At 45.6% G+C, this 23,608-nt stretch overlaps 1 long non-coding RNA gene across 1 annotated transcript; it reads right to left on the bottom strand.

The window, feature by feature from the left end:
- Window positions 1-3,034: 3,034 nt before the first annotated feature.
- LOC147095354 (uncharacterized) lies at window positions 3,035-13,855 on the bottom strand. The gene is made up of 4 exons (XR_015074632.1): window positions 13,290-13,855; window positions 9,683-9,736; window positions 6,387-6,487; window positions 3,035-3,319 (listed from the first exon to the last, which is right to left on the bottom strand). It is a non-coding gene; the product is annotated as an uncharacterized LOC147095354 (long non-coding RNA).
- Between the last annotated feature and the right edge of the window lie 9,753 nt (window positions 13,856-23,608).

Below are 23,608 nucleotides of genomic sequence, written 5' to 3'. Positions count from 1 at the left end.
CTCCAACCTTTCGACCTTCTCCTGATGGTCCCGGACCATCGCTGCCCTCTCTTGGCTTATGGCCTCCAGAGCCACTAACACTTTCCCTTCCGCTGCAACCTTTTCCTGCAGCTCTTGGGACAAATGCTTAATCTTGGTTTCTTTACTGGCCACCGCGTGGTCCAGTACCAGAACTTGCTTTTTATAGCACATAAACCACACCGCTTTCTCAATGCCCTTGCGGTGCTCTTTACTAGCCGTCCACTGGGTGGCTACCTTTAGGGGACACTCGGCTCTTAACAGGTCATACACCCATTATTTCGCTACATTTACTTTACCACACACGTAGGAGGCTAACCTATCTTCCATAACATCTGTCTCACCCAAGTCTTTGTCCACCACACAAGGTTTCTGTAGCCAGTGTCCCATCTGGGTCGCTATTCTGTAAGGGGTCGTTTTAACGAGCTTATGGTGTGCTAGATCGGTTTTGATTTCGCACTGCTCATGAGCGGTTCTGAAGCGCTCCCCCCTCACCGGTTCTAGACACTGGGCTTATTGCCAGACAACCTTGATGTGTGGCCCAACATGTGACTCGGAAGACAAGTGGGTCAGGTGAGACAAGGTGAGTTTAAATCAGAAATATCTTTATTTTCAAGGAGAATAAACACAGAAAATGCAAGAATCAATTTAGACAAAAATCATTAGCATGTCTCCCAATGGGAACTAAAATTTAACACACAAGGAATAACTTTAACTATCTTAAATCATACAACAATTCTTAATCAGCGGTATACTAAAACGGGGGTGGGAAAAGTGCGCGGACCCATCGAGGGATAAATCACACTCCTGAATTACAAAACCCTTAATGTTACAAACCCTCCCGTTGCTAAAATATACCTCAACTAGGTCAGCTAGGTAGAGTTGAGCCTTTCTGCTCACCAGAGTTTTAAAACCGTCCATGATCTTGGTACTCCTTTAATGTCCGGGATCTCTGATCTTCCTTATGGGACTGGCTCCTGAACCCGCTCTCCTGCACAATCTTGAAAGTCCTCCGAACTCCTCGAACTGTCTCCTCTCCACTCGGCCTTTGAACCCCTGATGGTCTTGGATCTGGACTGAACTTCTGAATCTGCTCTCCTGCACAATCTTGTGGGTCCTCCTCGCTCTGTCCTTGACCTCGTGCCTGTGTGAATCTGTGATGGATCTGTCTGAATCTCACTGAATGAATTTCTTGCTGTCGATTTTCCCTCAACAGTTATACTGTTTCCTTGCCTTTATCTCGGCGCCAAATCAGGGGTTTTCTTCTGTCAAGGTAATGGGCAGGCTGCTTTGACAAAAGCAAGTACTTTATTTTAATGTCTTGTGAATGAAACTGATGGGATCTGTCCTGTGTCCCTCTGAGTTTGGTACAGATAATGTTTTTTTTTCTGTGCTCAGCGATTTCAGAGGTGGGTTTGCATTTTGCTAGCAATTAGCGCACCTCCAGGTGCAAATACTTTTGTTTACGAGTTCCTTACTGCTGTAACCATATTATCATATCAATAGCAGTAAGTTCTGGAATCTTCTAATCGGTGATGACTCAGGCTGCTGTAAGATACTGCTGGTGTGTCCTTTTGAACCGAGTCATGAGAACTGCCAACTCCATCTTGTATTCTCACAATGTGGCCATTTCAGGGGTTTTAACAAACTAGACTGTATTTTCTGGATTTTGCGAATCCTACACAAGTGAAAATCCACAAACTCTATCGGCGCCTTGGCTTTTCTCAGGAGTGATCGCACGTTGACAATGAACAAGCCCAATTTGAGGGCTGACCTGGGCCGCAATTTTTGGATTAAATCATTTACGAGTCACCTAATTATTTCTCAGCGAGGTTTCAAAATCATCAAAGTAGCACTTACATGTGCAGTTTTTAAAGGTTGTATCAATGACTTTATCCTTGATTGGGCCTTATACCATGGTTATAATCGCCAGTGGAAGCAGAGTCGATCTCTCATTTGCCATTATAAGAATGAATTGAGACCATTTGGAATAAACAGACAGCACTTTTCAAAGTGACTCGTGAACCTGCAGCATGTTGGTTAGCCTGTTAATAAGTGTTGCTATTTTTAGTCAGTGTGCAAACGACATGAAGAGTTTTTATACAATAAATGCCAGGAGGAATTTTAATGGTAGCTGTGGTGAACACAATTCATTTTATTTGTGCGGCAATGTTCCCTCTAATTATTTTTATGTGCGCGGTCCCTTTAAATTTGCCATTTCTCTTCCAGCTGCAGGAGCTGGTGAGCGGCCTGCACATGACCTCACCATTGGTCCGCGGCTGCGCACCTTTGAGGGAACATTGGTGTGCGGCCCTCAACAGCTCAACAAAACTTGTTAACCGGCGCTCCAGCCCAAATAATAGCCCACCCCTGCTCTATACTATCCCATCAAACACTCCTGGGGTAGATATAGCACGGGTTAGATACAGAGTAAAGCTCCCTCTACACTGTCCCATCAAACACTCCAGGGCAGGTACAGCACGGGTTAGATACAGAGTAAAGCTCCCTCTGCACTGTCCCATCAAAGACTCCCAGGGCAGGTACAGCATGGGTTAGATACAGAGTAAAGCTCCCTCTACACTTTCCCATCAAACATTCCCAGGGCAGGTATAGCACAGGTTAGATACAGAGTAAAGTTCCCTCTGCACTGTCCCATCAAAGACTACCAGGGCAGCTGCAGTACGGGTTAGATAGAGAGTAAAGCTCCCTCTGCACTGTCCCCTCAGTCTGTGGGTCTGATGCAAAGTATGCCCACTTCCAATCTGCCTGAAGAAACCCGTTCAACTGGGATAGTCTGAGCCCTGAACGGTCAGAGTGCTGACACTCTGGGGCACCTGTCTTATTTGAGTAACTTTCGGAATGTGTTATTAGACACTTGCAGAGATTGCCTACAGTGGTTTCCTCTTCCCATTTCCTGCAATTCCCAAATCTTCTCCCAGCCTCATTCCACACCGAACCCCTTGTCCTCGGACACACTGATCATAAAGAGAAACAAGACACGGATGTGAAGCTGTGATCAATGCAGTAAGTTTTAGTTATGAGTACAGCCCATTATTCTGACAGCAGTAACACAGGGTCAGGGGTTATGGGACCTAAACAAACAAACAGAGCCTGCTTCCCGTGAAGGAAGGTTTCATTCAGTGAGAACGTGGAGAGCTCGTGCTGGTGGGAATCCATCACTGGATCATTCAGTGTGGCGATACGCAGCATTGCCGAGGGAAGCAGATCATTATCGGGAAAGGCACCTCGCCTGTCCTACAGCCGCCCGCACGACATAATCCTCCAAGCTTGGTGCAGAACACTAAAATCCAAAATGAAGAATGAATTGATTGATGGTTCTGTACAGAGAGGGAGGGAGAACAATGACGAAACATGAAGCTGAGTCTGTCAGTTTTACTAAGACTGACTCTGGACCACACATGAAACTTAACTCTTTTATACTTAATGAAACTCCACACCGCTCCCCCTCCCCCAGCCTTTACAGACACACTCTTTGTCCTGAAGGGCAGCCCAAGGGGATTCCCTCAGATTGGAGCCCACCACACCCGCTATCTGAGACCAGAGACACAGAGAGGAATGATCTGACATTGATATAGAACCTTTCCCGGCACCAGAAGAGCCCAAAGAGTTTCACAGACCATGGATTGTTTCTGAAGTGCCGACACTGTTTTGTAGGAAACGCGGCAGGCAATTAGCTCACAGCAAAGTCCCACAAACAGCAAATGAGATTGGACAGGATGGGGAGCCTCTCCTCATGTTGGTTGAGAGAGTGATGTCGGTCCAAGACACCGGGAGATCTCCCAGCTCTTCAAATAATGTCACCAGATGTTTCCTGCCCCATGAACAGGTAGACAGGGTCTCCATTTAACGTTTCATCCACAACATGACACCTCCAACAGTGCAGCACTCCCCCAGTGCTGGTCTGTATGTACTGGACTGGGGCGTCAACCCACAACTTGTTCACTCAACTCCCAACTGAGCCAAATTGACACCCAGCTACTGACAACTGATCATTTCACTGCTTGCCTCCTCTATTTAGTCCGTGTGAAGGCTGCAGAACTATTCAAATTAAATAAACCTGCTTTGAAACCATTTTGATCCCATTCCCTGCACTCATGTTATGAAAACCTGACTCATGTCTAGGGACCGGTTCCACAGACACCTCCAGCATCGCTCCCAATTCACCATTCTTCATCTGAGACTGGACAGTGAGTGTGGGGGAAAGGGACTGAAGGAGCTCCCGCTCCTGTCCACAGATTCCGCACTCGCACACTTTGCAGCTGGTAGCAGTGATCGGAAGCAACAACTGGGAGTTTCCTCTCCGCAGTACTTGGGCACTGAGGCCAATTACAGAGTCTCCCAACCGGGTCAATTCTCCGGCTGAGATCTGCCCACTCGGCACCGGCCAGTAATTTGTGCTTATATTGCTGGTCTGTTTGGATCAGCAAACACCCACCATTCCCTCGACCCACTGAGGTACCCGCTGAACAATCGGGCGATTTACCCGAAGAAATGGTTCAGATTAAATTATTCAGACTTTCTTACAATCTCACAATAACCTTCACTCAAGCAATCAAACCATGACGTTCAAACAGAGAAAACAATAGTTTAAAAAATAAAGCTGCCTGAACACTGGCTGCTGGAAGATCAGAGAAAATTACTCTGTCTAAGCAACCTGCGTTGAGAAGTTATAGCAGGGCTGGGCTGAGTCAGAAGCAGGAATCCAACAACCAAGAGCAGAACTTTCATCATCTTCTGCAGAATTCCTCAGTCAGGTTCAGGTGGCTGCAGTGGAAATGTTTTGAATCCGGACTCAGAATTTGCTGCATTTATAATCACACACACGAGGAGTGGTTCTGCTCTCCGGAGATATCATGGGGAAAGGTGTTTCCTTTCTGTGTGACGTGGATCAGTTGGCAGTTCTCTATCTTTCAGAAGGCAAGGCTATGTGTTTGGGCCCAACTCCAGGTCTTAACTCATGAGCTCAGCTGTCATGATGCGCCAGGTAGAGAAACAGGGCATTTAACCCATTTAAAACCTCGCAGTATTATCATGCAATCATAGAAGTTTATGGTGCAGAAGGATGCCATTCAGTACACTGTGTCCACATCGGCCAAAAAAGAGCCATCCAGCCTAATCTCACTTTCCAGCTCTTGGTCTGAGGCCTTGTAGGTTATGGCACTTTACGTACATATCCAAGTACTTCTTAAATGTGATGAGGGTTTCTGCCTCCACCACCCTTTCAGGCAGTGAGTTCAAGACCTCAACCGCCCTCTGGGTTACAAAAGTTCTCAGCTCCCCTCGAATTCTTATATCAATTACTTTAAATCTATGCCCCCTGGTTATTGACCATTCTGCTAAGAGGAATGGGTCCTTCCTATCCACTTTATCTAGGACCCTCATAATTTTACACACCTCAATTAAATCTTCCCACAGCCTCCTCTGTTCCAACGTAAACAGCCCCAGCCTATCCAATCTTTCCTCATAGCTAAAATTATCCAGTCCTGGCAATATCCTCGTAAATCTCCTCTGTACCCTCTCTAGTGCAATCACATATTTCCTGTAATGTGACGACCAGAACTGCACGCAGTACTCTAGCTGTGGCCCAACTACTGTTTTATATAGTTCAGGCATAACCCCCCTGCTCTCATATTGTCTACCACGGCTAAAAGGAAAGTATCCCGTATGATTCTTAACGACCTTATCTGCTTGACCTGCCACCTTCAAGGATCTGTGGACATGCGCTCCAAGGACTTTCTGCTGCTCTACACATCAGTATCCTACCATTTATTGATTATTCCCTTGCCTTGCTAAACCTCCCCAAATGCATTAGCTCACACTTCTCCAGAGTGATTTCCATTTGCCACTCTTCTGTCCTCCAGACCAATCCATTAATATCTTCCTGCTCTCTACAGCTTTCTTCCTCTCTATCAACCACACGGCCAATTTTTGTATCATCTGCAAACATCTGAATCATGCCTCTACATTGAATTCTAAATCATTGATATATACCACAAAAAACAAGGGACCCAGTACTGAGCCCTGCGGACCTCCACTGGAAACAGCTTCCAGTCAGAAAAACACCCGTCGACCATTACCTTTTGTTTCCTGCCTCTGAGCCAATTTTGGATCCAACTTGCCACTTTCCCTTCGATCCCATGGGCTTTTGCTTTTCTAACCGGTCTGCTTGTCAAAAACCTTGCTAAAAGCTCGATCTCCATATCTCTGATGTAATGAATGTCTATTACCAATCTGCCTGAAGAAAACGTTTCGGTGAGAAATCTTGAACCCCGAACGGTCAGAGTGCTGACACTCTGGGACACCTGTCTATTCTCAGTACCTTTCTGAATGTGTTATTAGGCACTTACAGGTTCCCTGCAGCGGTTTTCTCTTCCCATTTCCTGCGATTTCCAAATCTTCTCCAAGCCTCTTTCCACCACCGAATCCCTTGCCCTCGGACAGACTGATCCTAAAGAGAAACAAGACACGGATGTAAAGCTGTGATCAATGCAGTAAGTTTTATTTCTGAGTGCAGCCCATTATTCTGACAGCAGTAACACAGGGTCAGGGTTTACAGGACCCAAACAATCAAACAGAATCTGCTTCCCGTGAAGGAAGCTTTCATTCAGTGAGAACGTGGAGAGCTCGGGCTGGTGGGAATCCATCACTGGATCTTTCACTGTTTCGGTTTGCAACCTCCGAACCCACCGGGGAAGGATAATGGGGCAGACAGATACGTAGGGCGAAGTGGAGCAGCCGCCAGGACTGGTAAACTATTCCAAATAGGGATTCAGTTGCTGAGAGTTTGCAGGAGTTGGTTGCTGCTGTTAAGTACCAGAATCAAATGAATCAGCTTGCAACAAATGAAACAGAAAATTCAGCCCTTTCTACAGAGGTGAATGGCTCAGACACATTGGTACTGAATAGTATTTAGAAAGGAATGGAGCAAGGGGAAGGGGGATCACAGCGCACGCCACACACACAGACAGTAAACACACACACACACACACAGGCCTTTAAACACAGATGTATAAAGAGCCAAACAGTTCAACTGACAGACAGGCACACATTCGCAGACACATACACGTGTCTCTAAATGGTGAGAAGTTAGGAATTGTAGATGAAGAGCTAGATTTGGACTCCAACAACAGAAATCACTAAAAGCTAGTGGGTAGGTATACAGACTAATTTAAAATGCTAATGGGGTATGTTGGCCTTTATCTCGAGAGCTGGAATTCAAAGGGGATGAAGTGATGCTTCAGCTGGACAGAGCTCTGGTTAGACCTCACCTGGAGAACTGCCTTCAGTTGTGGGCACCGCATCTCAGGAAGGATATATTGGCCTTGGAGTGGGTGCAGCGCACATTCAACAGACTGACACCGGAGCTAAAAGGGTTCAATAATTACAAGGACAGGTTGCAGAGACTAGTTAAGTATTCCTTATATGTAAGGGATTAACTGGTGATATAATTGTGTTTAAGATCATAGAATCAATGAATAGTACAGCACACAAGGGGGCCATTCGGCCCATGAATTCTGTGCCAGCTCTTTCGAAGAGCAAACCAGTCAGTCCCATTCCCCGCTCTTTCCCCATATCCCTGCATTTTTTTCTCCCTTCAAGTATTTATCCAATTGCCTTTTGAAAGCTACTATTGAATCTGTGTCCAGCACCCTATCAGGCAGTGCATTCCAAATCCTAACCACTCGTTGCATAAACAAGTTTTTCCTCATGTTCTGGTTCTTTTGCCAATCACCTTAAATCTATGCCCTGTCGTTATCGACCCTTCAGAGATTGGAAACAGTTTCTCTGTATTTACTCTATCTGAACCCTTCATGATTTTAAACACCTCTATCAAATCTCCTCTTCACCTTCTCTGCTCGAAGGAGGACAACCTCAGCTTCTTCAGTCTGTCCGTGTAACTGTAATCCTTCAACCCTGGAACCATTCTAGTAAATCTCTTCTGTACCCTCTCCACAGCATTCACACCCTTCCTAAAGTGTGTTGCCCAGATTTGGACACAATACTCCAGCTGAGGCCAAACTAGTGTTTTATATTGGTTCAGCATAACTTCCTGACTGTTGTACTCTATGCCTCTAATTATAAAGCCCAGGATCCCATATGCTTTATTATCTGCTTTGTTAACCTGTCCTGCCCCCAAAGATTTGTGCACAAAAACCCCCAGGTCTCTCTGTTCTTGCACCTCCTTTAAATTTGTACCATTTAGCTTGGATTGTCCCTCCTCATTCCTCCTACCAAACTGTATAACCTCAGACTTTCTGCGTTGAATTTCACCTGTCATGTGCCGCCCAATCCACCAGCGTGTCTATGTCTTCCTGATGTCCATTACTATCTTCCTCACTGTGTTCTACACTTCTAAGTTTCGAGTCAGCTGGAAATGTCAACATTGTGCCCTGCAACCCCAAGTCCAAGTCATTAATGTATATCAAGGACAGCAGTTGTACCAGTACTGAACCCTGTGGGACACCACTGTATACCTCCCTCCAGTCCAAAAAACAGCCATTCACCACATCTCTGTTTACTGCCCCTGCTGCTACTGCCCCTTTTATCCCACGGGCTTCAGTTTTGCTAACAAGCCATTTACATGGTACTTCATCAAAGGGCTTTTTAAAGTCCATATACACAGCATCAACTGAACTGCCCTCATCCACACTCTGTTACCTCGTCAGAAAACTCAATCCAGTCCGTCAAAATTTTAGAATGAAACTATTCCATCTAGTGGGGGAGTCCAGAACAAGAGGGCATAACCTTTACATTGAGAATAGTCAAGTCAGGGGGTGAGGTCAGGATGCACGTCTTCACACAAAGCCTGGTGGAAATCTTGAACTGTCACCCAAAAAGCTGTTGAGGCTGGGGTTCATTTGAATAGTTCAAAACTAAGATTGATAGATTATTATTATTATTACGTGCAGTAACCAAAGTAATATCATACTTTAGTTTATGTTAGAATAAGTATAATGTAGCACCAGTGTACAGGGTGAAGGTAGTGAATTAATTCATACACTGAGTTAAACGGCAGATAGGTCTGTATTTGTTGTATTTATCCAGCTAAACTCTAAAGACAAGTACTGAGATGATGGGAACTTAAACTGCAGAGCCAGCTGCAGAGTCTGGCTCATGGGGAGATTGGGGAGGATGCCTATTCAGCCAGGCAGGGTAGCACACATACAAGATAACATACATAAGAATTGAGTGACAAGGCAGCCTTCGCTTGTTTGTGAAGCTACAACATGGTCATCTGAAAGGCAAAATGGCTTACATTACAATACGCTTGCCTTGCAGAAGTAACATGAGCAGGTTACAAGGTCAGAATCTGTGCTTTGCAGAGATGGTTCGGACCAATAGGCAGATTGAACAAGAACTGTTATCTTGTGAGAACATGTTACTGAGCCGGACCATCTGGCAGGGACAATGGACGACTGTGGCTCCAGGCTACCAGAGTAGATAAGAAGGCCACGGTGATGGAGGAGTTGGAATAAGTCAAACAAGCAAAAAACATAACTGCGGAATATGGGGAGAAGCGTAAAAATGTTACGCGGTAGAAGCAATGGATGTAATGGAATATTAGAGACTATGATTGATGTATGTGTACCCGCCCCTAGGGCAGGATATGACTGCTAAGATTATGTATAAAAATGTAACTCACTGAACTTTTGGTGGAGTCGGATCCAAGAGCGGTCTCGGAAGGTTCTCCCCAGGCCTGTGAATAAAGACCGTTTTGAACTTCCAAATGAAGTCTGTCATCTGTACTATAGCTGAGCATTGACTTTGTATATCACTTAGTCTGCTCCGCGGTGGAAAGGGTTAAGTGTCGACTTGGCATATCACCAGGTCCACTTTCCAGTTACATCATTAGGTAAGAGTGTTTGTATCTATACATACACAGACACAAATATAGAAATACACACACACATAGAAAAACATACACAAAAAACAGACACTCTTACACAAACATTCAGACGGACACAGAAACAAACACAAATTACAGACAAACACACAGACTGAGCAGGAGGGAGAGGGTTAAGGTTGTAGGTGGATTGAAATCAGTGATGGAGAGAGAGATTTTAAACAGGCTTCTGAAGGCACTCGTTCAGCATGTAACAGCCAGTCTGCTGATTTAGGGCCTAGTGTGGTACAAATGTGACCTCTCACCAAGGACTGTGCTTGAACTCCCCACCTTACTTTTACAGAAAACCTTCAGATGAGTAGGGGTGAAAGGTCGGAGTTTTGCCCCTCTGTGACACCCAGCCCATTGCTGAAGATTGTTTCGAGAGCTGTATCGTGTCTTTTCAGAATTCACAATAGAATTACACAGCTTTTACAGCACTGGAACAGGCCATTCGGCCCAACATGTCCATGCTGATGTTTATGCTCCACACCAGCCTCCACCCACCTTACTTCACCTCACCCTACCATCATATCCTTCTATTCCTTTCTCCCTCATGTACTTATGTAGCTTCCCCTTAAAGGCACTCTGCTATTCACCTCAACTACTCCATGTGACAACAAGCTCTATAGTCTAACCATTCTCTAGGTGAAGAGGTTTCTCCTGAGTTCATTATTGGATTTATTAGTGACTATCTTATATTTATGACCCCTAATTTTGGACTCCCCACAAGTGGGAACATCTTCTCTACAGCTACCCCATCAAGTTCTCTATTACATCACCACTCAGCCTTCTCTATTCTAGAGAAAGGAGCCCCAGCACGGTCAGTCATTCTGGATACTTACAACCTCTCAATTCTGGTATCATTCTTGTCAATCTTTATTGCACCTTCTCCAGTGCCTCGATGTCCTTTCGTAATATGGAGTCCAGAACTGTACACAGTAGTCCAAGTTTGGTCTAACCAAGGTTTTTCATGGCCTTGTTAACCTGCTTTTAATGATTTGTGCACCTGTCCCCATAGATCCCTTTGCTCCTCTACCCTATTTAGTGTCTCTCTTCTCTCTTCTCTATCAATTATTTTTCCCCTTTCTATTTAAAAGGCCTTGACATTATAAGAGATCAAAAAAGATAACATGTCCACCTTGTTAGTCTACCTGATAAAAACTGAAGCAAAGTAATTCTCCAATATTTCTGCCATTTCGCCGTCATTCCGAGAGTTTATCTTGTGCATTCTTCAGGGGCCCTGTCCCTATCCGATTTTACCTTTTGTTTTGTGTGTCTGTAGAATACTTTACTATTTCTTTTTGTATTACTAAATAGTTAATTTCAGTTGCTCTTCGCCCTCCTAATTGTTTTTTTTACTTCTTTCCCAACCTCTTCCTAGTCCCTTTTGTCATCCTCTCCTTTATTGTCACTGTACTCAGTGTCGGCCTTTTTCTTTAGTTTCAATTTTGCCCTCATCTCTTTATTCATCCATGGCGTTTCATTATTGGCTAGTTTGTTCTTGTTTTAACTGAATATATTTCCCCTCAACTGTATTGATCACCTCTTTAAATATTTCCCACTGCTGTTCTGTCTGTCTGTCAATATTCTGTCCCAGATCCATTTTCAGCTCCTCAAAATCAGCATTTTTCAATCTGTAACTATTGTCTTTCTCAATCATTATCTTGAACCTTATTATGCTGTGAATGATTTTGTCTAGATTTTCACCAAAGCTCACTTCTCTTATCCGCTCTGGTTCATTTCCCATTATAGATCCATCAGTGATTCCTCTCTTGTTGGGCTTCTTACATACTGGGTAAGAAAGGAGTCCTGAACACACTGTAAATACTCCATTCCCTTTTCCCCTTTCCCTACCTCTTCTTGCCAGATTATTTGGTCTAGTTAAAATCTCCCATGATTATATTTTGTATTTTACTCATTTTAAAGATTTGCTGACATATTTTCCCTTCAGTTTTCTTCCACTACTAGGCGGTCTCTAGAATAACATTTTCAGCATTATTTTAACGTGCTTGGGATACCTGCTCGCCCGAGACATGTGTCCTACATGGAAATACATTCAGCAGAAATTGCTTGCCAATTCTTCAAAAATTTACATAATTACCAAACAGATTAAATTGAAGAAAAAGGCTGTCAAAAATGAGAAACAAGACCCAGTAGATTTACAGAGATGAGCACATCGGAGCCATGTATACAAAGGGAGGCAGATATGTAACTGGACGATGAAATGTAATAAAATGAGTTCAGGATTGGGGCTGGATGAGATGTGGAGGCAAGCTTCCCTCTAAATTAACAGCGAAATCTTGCAGGGCTCCAATCCCCTGGTGGGGTCTGTACATCCCGGACAGCTCATTTTAAAACTAGGGGTGTAGAATCTATGATCAGCTCATGCAATGTGTTCAAAGTACGGGTTGGACTTGTGTTGTGTTGGGGCAGGCCTGTTACATCAGGAATCTTGACAGAGAGAGAGAGAGAGAAAGGGAGAAATACAGGGGCAGCGAGAAAGGAAACGCAGACAGAGGGGAGAAAGCGAGTGGTAGAGTGAGAAAAGAAAGCACGACAAAAAGGGGGAGAGAGAGAAATGGGCAGAGAGGAAACCGACAGTAAAATAACTGATTAACACAGAGAGAGACTTAACGGAAAAGAGGGAATGAGTGGGAGAAAGAGACAGAATGAGGCAGAGGTAGAGAGAAGAGGGAAGATGAGATAGTGGGACAGATGGTGAGTAAGAGAAGGAGGCAGAGAGAAGACAGAGAGTCGATAGATGCAGAGAGAGGGGACAAAGGCAGAGAGTGCGAGATACAGTGAGGCAGAGAGAAATGAGAGAGATAGAGAGAGACATACAGAGCAAAGGTGAATGAGAGAGAGAAAACGAGGTAAGGAGAGATAGCGCCATTGAGAAAGAACCAGATGAGTGAGGCAGAGTGAGTTGAGGCAGTGAGAGAGAGAGAAAAAATGAGGCAGATAGCGTCAGAGAAAAAACAACATGGAGGATGGACGTATTAGATCGAGAGAAAATCTCGCTCTACACTGTCCCATCAAATGCTCTGTGGGTCTGATGCAATCAACATAACAAAAACAGTTTATCTGGTCATCATCACATTGCTGTTTGTGGGAGCTTGCTGTGCGCAAATTGCCTGCCGCGTTTCCCACATTACAACAGTGACTACACTCCAAAAGTACTTCATTGGCTGTAAAGCGCTTTGAGACGGTCGGTGGTCGTGAAAGGCGCTATATAAATGTAAGTCAATCATTCAAGTCCTATGTCTATTTCCAATCTGCCTGAAGAAACCCCTTCAATTTAAACAGTTTGAACCCCGAATGGTCAGATTGCTGACACTCTGGGACACCTGTCTTATCTCAGTACCTTTCTGAATGTGTTATTAGACACTTGCAGAGATTCCCTGCGCTAGTTTCCTCTTCCCATTTCCTCCGATTCACAAATCCTCTGCCAGCCTCATTCCAGCCCCGGACACCTTGTCCTCGGGCACACTGATCCTAAAGAGAAACAAGACGCGGATGTGAAGCTGTGATGAATGCAGTACATTTTATTTCTGAGTGCAGCCCATTATTCTGACAGCAGTAATACAGGGTCAGGGGTTACGGGACCTAAACAATCAAATCAGAGCCTGCTTCCCGTGAAGGAAGGTTTTATTCAGTGAGAACGTGGAGATCTCGGGCTGGTGGGAATCCATCACTGGATCTTTCACTGTCGGTCTGCAATATCCAAACCCACTGGGGAAGGATAGTGGGGCAGACAGATACGTAGGGTGAGTTGGAGCAGTCGCCGGGACTGGTGAACTATTCCAAATAGAGATTCAGTTGCTGAGGGTTTACAGGAGTTGTTTGCTGCTGTTAAATACCAGAATCAAATTAAACTTAATGCACCAAATTTAAACAGAAAATTCTGCACTTTCTAGGGAGCTAGACACATTAGAACTGAACAGTTTATGAAAGGAATGGAAGAAGGGGAAGGGGGCACACACCCAGAGACACACGCCCCTTTCTGTTGAGAAGTTAGGAGCTGTGGATGAGCAGACATATTTAGGGGTCCAAGTACTTAAATCAGTAAAAGCTAGAGGACGGGTACAAAAATAATTAAAGAGGCTAATGGAATATTGGCGCTTCAGCTGTAGAGAGCTCTGGAAAGACCCCATCTGGAGTCTTGCATTTAGTTCTGTGCCCCGCACCTCAGGAAGGATATACTGGCCTTGGCGGGGGTTCAGCACAGATAGACCAGAATGTTACCAGGGCTTCAAGGGTTAAATGATTTATTATATTCGTTCCTGGAATGTCGGCATTGCTGGCAAGGCCAGCATTTATTGCCCATCCCGAATTCTCCTCGAGAAGATGGTGGTGAGCTGCCTTCTTGAACCGCTGCAATCCATGTGGTGAAAGTACTCCCACAATGCTGTTGGGGAGGGAGTTCCAGGATTATTTGGAAAGATTAGATAAACTAGTCTTGTATTCCATGGAAAAGGGAAGGTTAAGGGGTGATTTCATTTGATTGATGTTTTCAGGATGTTGAAAGGAATCATTAAGTTAGAAAGAGAAACTTTTCCTTCTGGTGGAGGTGTAAGGTTTGGAAAATTCTGCAAAACCCCAAAACAGAAGAATAACCGTTTTTAAAACGATGTTGGCCCATCACAGAAGAAATCTGTAAAAAGGAAAAAATGTATGGTTGGGCCTAACAGAAGAATTCAAAGAGTTAAATTACACATATTCCCTAAATGTAAGGAAGCAAGAGATTTTGGATTGTTTTAAGGAATTATTGGGCCAAAGGGATTTAAAAATAAAAATCCCAGGAAGATTTGGCTGGTTTAAAAGGGATGTTCAGACTTGTGAAATGCTGTGACACAGGGGAGCTGGAGTGGGCCCCCGAGTTTGGATATTGGACAGTCTGGGAATGTCCTAGGCCACCTCAGCCTTTACATAAGGACAATGAAACCTGTTCCTGCCGAAAACTGCAGAGCCAATGTACATGAATAAAACAGTACATGCCCCCAGCAACACAAAGAAAAGAACATAGCCTTACAGGATACAACAATCAGACAGCAGTCCAAAAACCAATCAAAGAGATTGACAAACTTTCTGCATTCTGTAACTAGTTTCAAGGCAATCCCGAAACCAGTTATAGGCCAATTAAGAGTTAGATGGACATTCCCCAAAACTCGTTCAGTTTAGATGGGCCATCCCCGAAGCTCGTTAAAGTTTTAAAACACGTTAAAAATAACAAGCCCGCCAAACTTAACATAGAAACTCGAGATTTGGCGGGCAGATAAGCCAGGCCTCAAATTAGTATAATTGAGGCCTGCCTTTTCAGTTCTACAGTCAAGTCAGCACAGTTCAGTATGGACAGTTCGTCATCAGAGTTCAGCCAGCCAGTTCGAGAGAGAGAGATCATCATCAGAAACTTGAAGGAAGGAAGAAGAAACGGAGATCGTGGCAACCAAAGGCCTACAGAAACCAAAAACCACCAATATTACCACCAACCAGGTAATATTGGGTCACTGCAACCAACAAGAAACCAACCTCTGAAAGTTCACAAGCCAAAGACTTTTTTCCACTCTACAGGCTAGTCTGACTTACCCCTGGGTAAGATTTCGACACAAAAGTCTCTAAAACTTGCCCTAACCAAAGACAATTGGGTACTTACCCAATACACCCAACAGCACGACTAACCGCATCAGCGGACCAACCCAAACTGAAGACCCAACGGAGGTGCAGTCTTCTACCACGCCTGGGGTACAGCAGGCCCCAACCGCCACAATTAAGGAGAACCCCAAAATCGCGATCCTCTACATTCTGTCAAGAAAGTCGTTTTGGTGAGCATTTCCTGGTCCTCTGGATTCCAGGCTAGTCAGTGTAGTGGTGTTGGGTGGGTAAGGGCCTTTGTATATTGTAATTCTCCCTTGCTTATTCCGAGTGTTCCCCACCCTTTTACAGCATAAGTTTTTATTGTATTGTATATTTTCTTGTCTCAAAATTAAGATCTGAATTCTTTTGACTAACCTAGGTGTCTGCTGCAAGTTCATTACAACCCCCAAATAAGTCCAAAGTTCAGAACAAAAGGGAGTGGGAGCGATTCGAACTGCTCAAAGGAGTCAGAGGTGAAGCTGACTGAACCCACACACCACCGCTTACAAGGAGTCTCGGACAAGGGGACATAATCTTAAAATCAAAGCCAGGCCATTCAGTAGAGAAGTTTGGAAACACTTCTTCACACAATGTGTGGTAAGATTCTGGAACTCTCTCCCACAAAAAGCAGTAGAAGCTCGCGTATGAATATTTTTTGCCAGGCAAGCGTATAAAAGGATACGGAGCCAAGGCAGATGGATGGAGTTAAGATACAGATCAGCGATGATGTCACTGAATGGGGGAACAGGCTCAAGAGGCTGAATGACCTACTCCTGCTCCTACCTCCACTTTATACAGAGTGTCAGCAACAAGCCCTCAAAGGCAGGTACAATAGAGAGCTCCCTCTCCCTTACCTTGACATTACCACTATTATTGTATCACCCTCCCCGTTCCATACCATTTCTGACCTGGAACTTATAAACCTGAATATAGAAAATTATGGGTGATATTGAAGTTAAGATGATCGAGAGATACTATTTCATCTGGCGGGAGAGTCCAGAACAAGGAGCAAAACCTTTAAATTAAAGCTGGGCTGTTCAGGTGTGATGTCAGGAAGCGCTTCTTCACACAAAGGGCAGTAGAAAAGTGGAACTCACCCACCCCCCAAAAAGCTGTTGAGGCTGGAGCTCAATTGAAAATTCAAGACTCAGATTGATAAATTTTCATTAGGTAGGGTCCTGTGTGTCTATTTATAGACACAGACCCGCACATACAGAAACACACACACCAGCACAAGAGACAGATGCAGAAACACCTACACAGACAGACCCACATATACAGACACACACAGCATGACTGAGAACTCTGCTCCCCCGAACCATCTGTGTCCTATATGGAAATACGCTCAGCAGGAATCGTTTATGAATTGTTCCAAAATTACAAATAAATTGACCAAGAAACCAATCTGCTTCAATTAGAGAGAGTGTGAGGGGGAGAGTGAGGAGGACAGACAGGCCGATGGAATGGGCAGACACAAGGCTGGTGGGATCGAGTGCAGAGAGTGTGAGGGAGGGCGGAGAGTCTGGGGGAGAATGAGGAGAGAAGAGGAGCCAAACGGGGCATTTTAAAGGGGGCGGAGGAGAGAGAGCTGGGGGTGTTGGTGCTCAAATCTCTGAAGGTGGCGGCACCGGTGAACAAAACGGAGAATAAAGTCTGTGCTGGGGATCCGTGGCTTTCCAGACAGAGGCGGGCGGGGGGAGAGGGCAAGAGTCCGGCCGCTGTGCTCAGCCTGGATCAACCTCTGCTTCAGTCCCAGCTGGAGTCTGGGGGCTGAGTCTCGGCCCCGCACTTTAGGGAGGATCAGGTTCCGGCTCACTCTCAGCCCCGCTCCTCCCCCCCGGGCTGCGGCTCCGAGCAGCGGTTCAGTCCCGGGACCCTCACCCTCAGCCACCAAGGCTGCGGGTCCAGGTGGTGACAATCTTCTGGCCAATCCATTCCGGCTCCGCTCTCTCGGATTCACCGCCTCACTTTCCGCCATTTTGTTTTCCTTCAATAACCGCCTTCATCCGGGGACCTGGGACATCGCAGTGCGGCATCAGAGCACGCTCAGTCAATCAGTGCTTTCCGCCCCTGCTATTGGCTGAAGGCAGCTGATTGACAGCGCGCCCACCAATCGGTGTGTGGCAAAGCGCCGCACGACCCACCCTTTTTTGCTGTCCGAGGCAGGGCCGCTCACGGTCGGGTGTCTACTAATTTGAGCCCTGTGGCCGCTAAACCGCCTCAGCGCCAGTGACATCATGTAACCTGGAAACGCGGCCTGTGTGACGACGGTAACCCCGCAACGCGGGCTGTGTGCCATCAGTAACCCGACAACGTGGGCTGTCTGACGTCAGTAACCTGGTAACGCGGCCTGTGTGACATTGGTAACCCAGCAATACGGGCTGTGTGACGTCAGAGTCCGGCTCCAGGGGCGTGGAGGGCGCTGACCCCACATGATGGCCCCCGGCACCAGCGAGTTGACACTGGGGAGTGACCGTTCACCTGCTCCTTGTGTGGGAAGGGATTCACTCCATCATTCCACCTGCTGAAACACCAGCGAGTTCACATTGGGGAGAGGCCGTTCAGCTGCTCCTTGTGTGGGAAGAGATTCACTCCATCATTGCACCTGCTGACACACCAGCGAGTTCGCACTTGGGAGAGACCGTTCACCTGCTCCTAGTGTGAGAAGGGATTCACACCATCATCCCACCTGCTGACACACCAGCGAGTTCACACTGGAGAGACACCGTTCTCCTGCTCCGTGTGTGGGAAGGGATTCACTCCATCATCCCACCTGCAGAAACACCAGCGAGTTCACAAGTGACTGTAGGGTTGGATTCTGCTATTGTTGCTGCTGTTAATCTCATCCAACAACAACACCTTGTATTTATATAGCGCCTTTAATGAAGTAAAATGCCAACAGCGCTTCACCGAAGTGTTATAAAAAATATTTGACACCGGGCCACATAAGGAGCTATTAGGGCAGATGACCAAAAGTTTGGTCAAAGAGGTATGTTTTACAGAGCGTCTTAAAGGAGGAAAGAGAGGTAGGGAGGAGGAGAGCTTTAAGAAAGTTATGCCAGAGCTGAAGGCTCAGCCACCAATAGCAGAGCGATTAAAATCTGTGAAGCTCAAGAGGGCAGAATTAGAGGAGCACAGATATCTCAGGGGGTTGTGGAGCTGGAGGAGATTACAGAGATGTTGGGAGGACTCATAAAAATCAACATTTCATTGTGCAGTACACACGTCTGCTGCATATATGACAAATAAAATTGAATTGAATTGAATTGAATTGAGATAGGGACGGAGCAAGGCCATGGAGGGATTTGAAAACAACGATGAGAAGTTTTAAAATCGAGGCATTGCTTAACCAGGAGCCAATGTAGGTCAGCGAGCACAGGGGTGATGGGTGAACAGGACATGGTGTGAGTTAGGACATGGGCAGCACTGTTTTGGATGAGCTCAGGTTTACAGAGGGTAGAACGTGAGAACCAGGACTAAACCATATTCATTCTGACAGCTGGGGCTTGCTTCTGCTGATGTTAATAACCCCTATAACTGGGCTGGAGTTTAAAACTGTATCAATGTCCAATAAATCAGCTTTGTTTACCATGCACGCTGTGTCGACTCCTTGATATCTCGACAATTGAGAACTTTATTTTAATTCAGGTGATGTAGGCCATCCCTAGTTCCCCTTGAGTAGGTGGTGGTGGGCCACCTTCTTGAATCACTGCAGACCACATGGTGAGGATACTTCCACAGTGCTGTTAGGTCCATAGCTGGTGCCGAGTTCAATGCCAGGTGGTCCATCCGGTTTCATTCTTATTATTGTGTTTCGCAGTGATGTGTTACAACTGAGTGGCTTGCTAGGCCATTTCAGAGAGCAGTTAAGAGTCAACCATATTTCTGTGGGTCTGGAGTCACACATAGGCCAGACCAAGTAAAGACAGCAGATTTCCTTCCCTAAAGGACATAAGTGAAGCAGATGGGTTTTTACGATGATTCAATTGTTTTGCTTTTTATTCCAGATTTATTTATTTAACTGAATTTAAATTCCCCAGCTGTCATGGTGGCGATTTGAGCTCATATCTCTGGATTACTAGTCATGTAACATTGTCACTATGCTACCATTCCCAACTTGTTACAAACTGAGTGCAATCAATCTGAGAACTGAGTTGACACAACTTTTTAAAAGCTGGATCTACAAGATGTCCAAGTCTGACAGGACAGGAAATTCTATGATATCACAGGGTCCACTTCAACAATCCAGGGCTGTGAGTCACTGAGATATTGGATTTTAACCGATGGGAATATTCTGATAATCTGTTATTGTCACGGGGCAAAGTAGCATTGTTACTTTAACATCAGTTCAATCAAACTCAGTGGGCAATCCGATCTCCAAAGGGAAACGTCTCCTTAAAGCTAACGGTGTCAGCAGTCCTGCAGCTCATTTCTCACTGTGAGTGTATCAGAATGAAAAACTTTAAGAACGGCCGATGTTTCACAAAGAGAGACCTCACCAGACCAGAGGACATTGGTGGAGTTTAATGGGCTGTTTGTGTCACAGGGCTACAGGAGACTATTTTTAACAGAAGAAAAACTGGTCACAGCAAACAGCCACTGTAACAGACTGTCCCTGGCCCACTCTAACCCCAGCCCCTCTCTCACTCTATTGATGGACACTGCTGCAGTAATTGCTCCTCTGACCTTTCATCTCTTGTCCCTCCTACACCCCTAATACACGCCCCAAAACGATCTCCTTCCCTTTACATCCTCACTGTGCTGAAATCCACACCAGTCTCCCCATCTGCTCCTTGTTCACTCCCTGGATCCTGTAACTGCTGATCTCAGTCTTCCCATCCTACATAAAAAGCATAATAAATAGGGACAGGAGTCAGCCACTCGGCCCTCTGAGACTGCTCTGCCATTCAATAAGACCATGGCTGATCCTGTCCCTCAACTCCACTTTCCCGCACTATCCCCATATCCCTTGATTCCCTCAGAGTCCAAAGATCTATCAATCTCTGTCTTGAATATATTCAACGACTGAACCTCCACAGCCCTCCGGGGTAGAGAATGCAAAGATTCACAATCCTCTGAGTGAAGAAATTTCTCCTAAACTCAGTCCTAAATGGCCGCCGCTTTATTCTGAGACTGTGACCCATGCCGCTAGACTCCCCAGCCAAGGGAAACATCATAAATTCATAGAATGGTACAGAACAGAAGAAGGCCATTCGGCCCATCGAGCCCGTGCCAGCTCTCTGCAAGAGCACTTCGGCAAGTCCCACTCCCCCGCCCTTTCCCCGTAGCCCGGCAATTTTTTTTCCTTCATGTACTTAAGCAACTCCCTTTTGAAAGCCATGATTGAATCTGCCTCCACCACCCTTTCAGGCATTGCATTCCAGCTGAGTAAAAAAGTTTTTCCTCATGTCACCTTTGGTTCTTCTGCCAATCACCTTAACTCTGTGTCCTCTGGTTGTCGACCGTTCCACCAATGGGGACAGTTTCTCTCTATCTAATCTATCCAGACCCCTCATGATTTTCAACACCTCTATCAAATCTTCTCACAATATTCATTGTCCTAAGGAGAACAACCCCAGCTTCTGCAGTCTATGCACATAATTGAAGTCCCTCATCCCTGGAATCTTCCTCTCAGTATCTACCCTGTCAAGCTGCTTAAGAATTTTATATGTTTCAATGAGATCACCTCTCATTCTTCTAAACTCTAGAGAATGTAGTCTTAGTCTGCTCAATCTCTCCTCATAGGACAATCCCCTCATCCCAGGAACCAGTCTAGTAAACCTACGTTTCGCTCCCTCCTTAGGTTAAAGAGACCAAAACTGTACACAGTACACCAGGTGTGGCCTCACCAAGGCCCTATATAATTGTAGTAAGATTTCATTACTCTTATACACTAATCCCTTTGTAATAAAGGCTAACATGCCATTTGCTTTCCAAATTGCTGTACCTGCATGTTAACTTTCCGTGATTTGTGTAGATGGACACCCAGGTCCCTCTGAAACATAATTTCCCAGTCTCTTACCATTTAAAAAATATTCTGATTTTCTATTATTCCTGCCGAAGTGGATAACTTCACATTTTTCTACATTATACTCCATCTCCCACCTTCTTGCCCACTCACTTAACCTGTCTACATCCCATTGCAGCCCCCTTGAATCCTCCTCATAGCTTACTTGCCCACCTAGCTTTGTGCCATCTGCAAACTTGAACACACTATACTCGGCCCCCTCATCTAAGTCATTGATTTGATTGTAAATAGTTTAGGCCCAAGCACTGTTCCATGTGGCACCCCACTAGTTACAGCCTGCCAACCCACTAGTTACAGCCTGCCAACCCGAAAATGGCCTATTTATTCCTACTCTTTCAGGTGAAACAGCAATTTACTTGTACTTCTTTCAATTTGGTATACTGTATTCGCTGCTCACGATGCGGCCTCCTCTACATTGTAGAGACCAAACACAGATTGAGTGATCGCTTTGCAGAACACCTTTGTTCAGTCCGCAAGCATGACCCTGAGCTTCCAGTCGCCTGTCACTTTAATTCTCCACTACACTCCCAATCTGAACTCTCTGTCCTCGGCCTCCTGCACTGTTCCAATGAACCTCGACGTAAGCTCAAGGAACAGCTTTCACATCTTTTGATTAGGCACTTTACAGCCTTCTGGACTCAGCACTGAGTTCAACAATGTCAGATCATAACCCATTATTTCGGCAGCAGCTGTTGTTAATGATTCTGCTATTGCCATAAACACCTCCTCTAGACCCATCTTTGGTTTCTTTACTTGTCCCACTACCATCTCCTTGTGTCGTGCACCATCATCCCTTTTGTCATCTCATCTCTCCTGTCTTCCACACTATCACAGACCTTCGCGTTTGTCCTTCCCTCCTGTACCGACTTTCCCTACCTCTGTACTAACTTTCCCTGCCTCTGTACCCACTTTCCCTGCCTCAGTATTTGCTTAAAACTTGTTACATCTCTAACTTTTACCAGCTCTGATAAAAGGTCAACAACCTGAACCATTAACTCTGTTTCTCTCTCCACTAATGCTGCCTGACCTGCTGAGTATTTCCAGCATTCTCTGTTTTTATTCACTCTGACTCTCTTCTTCTGACCCTGTCACTCATCTTGTTCTCTTTCTCTCTCTGGCTCTCTCTCAGTTTCTCTTTTTCGATGTCTCTTTCCCTGTTTGCTTCTCTCTCACATCCACTTTCTCTTTCCATCTCTATTATTTGTCCCTCACACTCTGCCTCTCTCTCATCTGTGTCTGTCTTCCTTAGTGTCTCACTTTCTCTCTCTCTGTTGGTCTCTCTGCCCCGCCTCCCTCTCTCTCTCTCTCTGTCTCTGCCCTATATCTGTTTCTCTTTCTGTCTGTGTCTCTTTTTGCATCTCTCCCTCTTGTCTGCCTCTTTTTCTCTCGCTCTATCACTATCCCTCTGTCCCTCCATCTTCTCTCTCTCTCTGTCTCTCTCGCTATCTATCTGTCTCTGGCTCTATTTTTTCTCCCCATCACTCTCTCTCTCTACTTCCTTTGCCTCTTTCCTTGTGTATCGTTCTCTCTCTCCGAGTCTCTCTATGTTCATCTCTGTCCCTCTCCCCATCTCCCTCTCTCTGCCTCTCACTCTCCCTCTCTCTCGGTTTCTATCTCTGAGTCTATCTCTGTCTCCCGCTCTCTATCTTTCTCTCTTCTCCCTCTCTGTCTCCCTCTGTCTATCTGTCTATATTTTCCACTCACTCTCTCATTCATTCGCTGTCTGTGTTTTATTTCTGCTAATCTCTCTCTGTCTCTTACTCGTTCTCTCTCTATCTCTCTGTCTTTCTCTCTGCCATGTCTCTGCCCCTTGGTTTCGCTCACCCTCTCTCACTCTGTCTCCCTCTCTGTCTCTTTCTGGCACTCCTGGTCAGCAGTGTCCCCTGCTGGTAGGTACTGACACTGAGTGTCTGGGCTGACACAGGAGATCAGACCCTTGGGGTGAGGTACCAGTGGTACAGCCCGGGTCTGTGTATCCCGACCCTCAGTGACAGCCTGTACCTGCGGAGGGTGAGGGGGAG

Source organism: Somniosus microcephalus, unplaced genomic scaffold, assembly GCF_052327205.1.
Source record: "Somniosus microcephalus isolate GS21.2 unplaced genomic scaffold, FLI_Smic_1.0 unresolved_chr1, whole genome shotgun sequence".
Taxonomy (NCBI): domain Eukaryota; kingdom Metazoa; phylum Chordata; class Chondrichthyes; order Squaliformes; family Somniosidae; genus Somniosus; species Somniosus microcephalus.
Note: the sequence above shows the minus strand (reverse complement) of the source record. Positions and strands in the feature narration are given on the sequence as shown.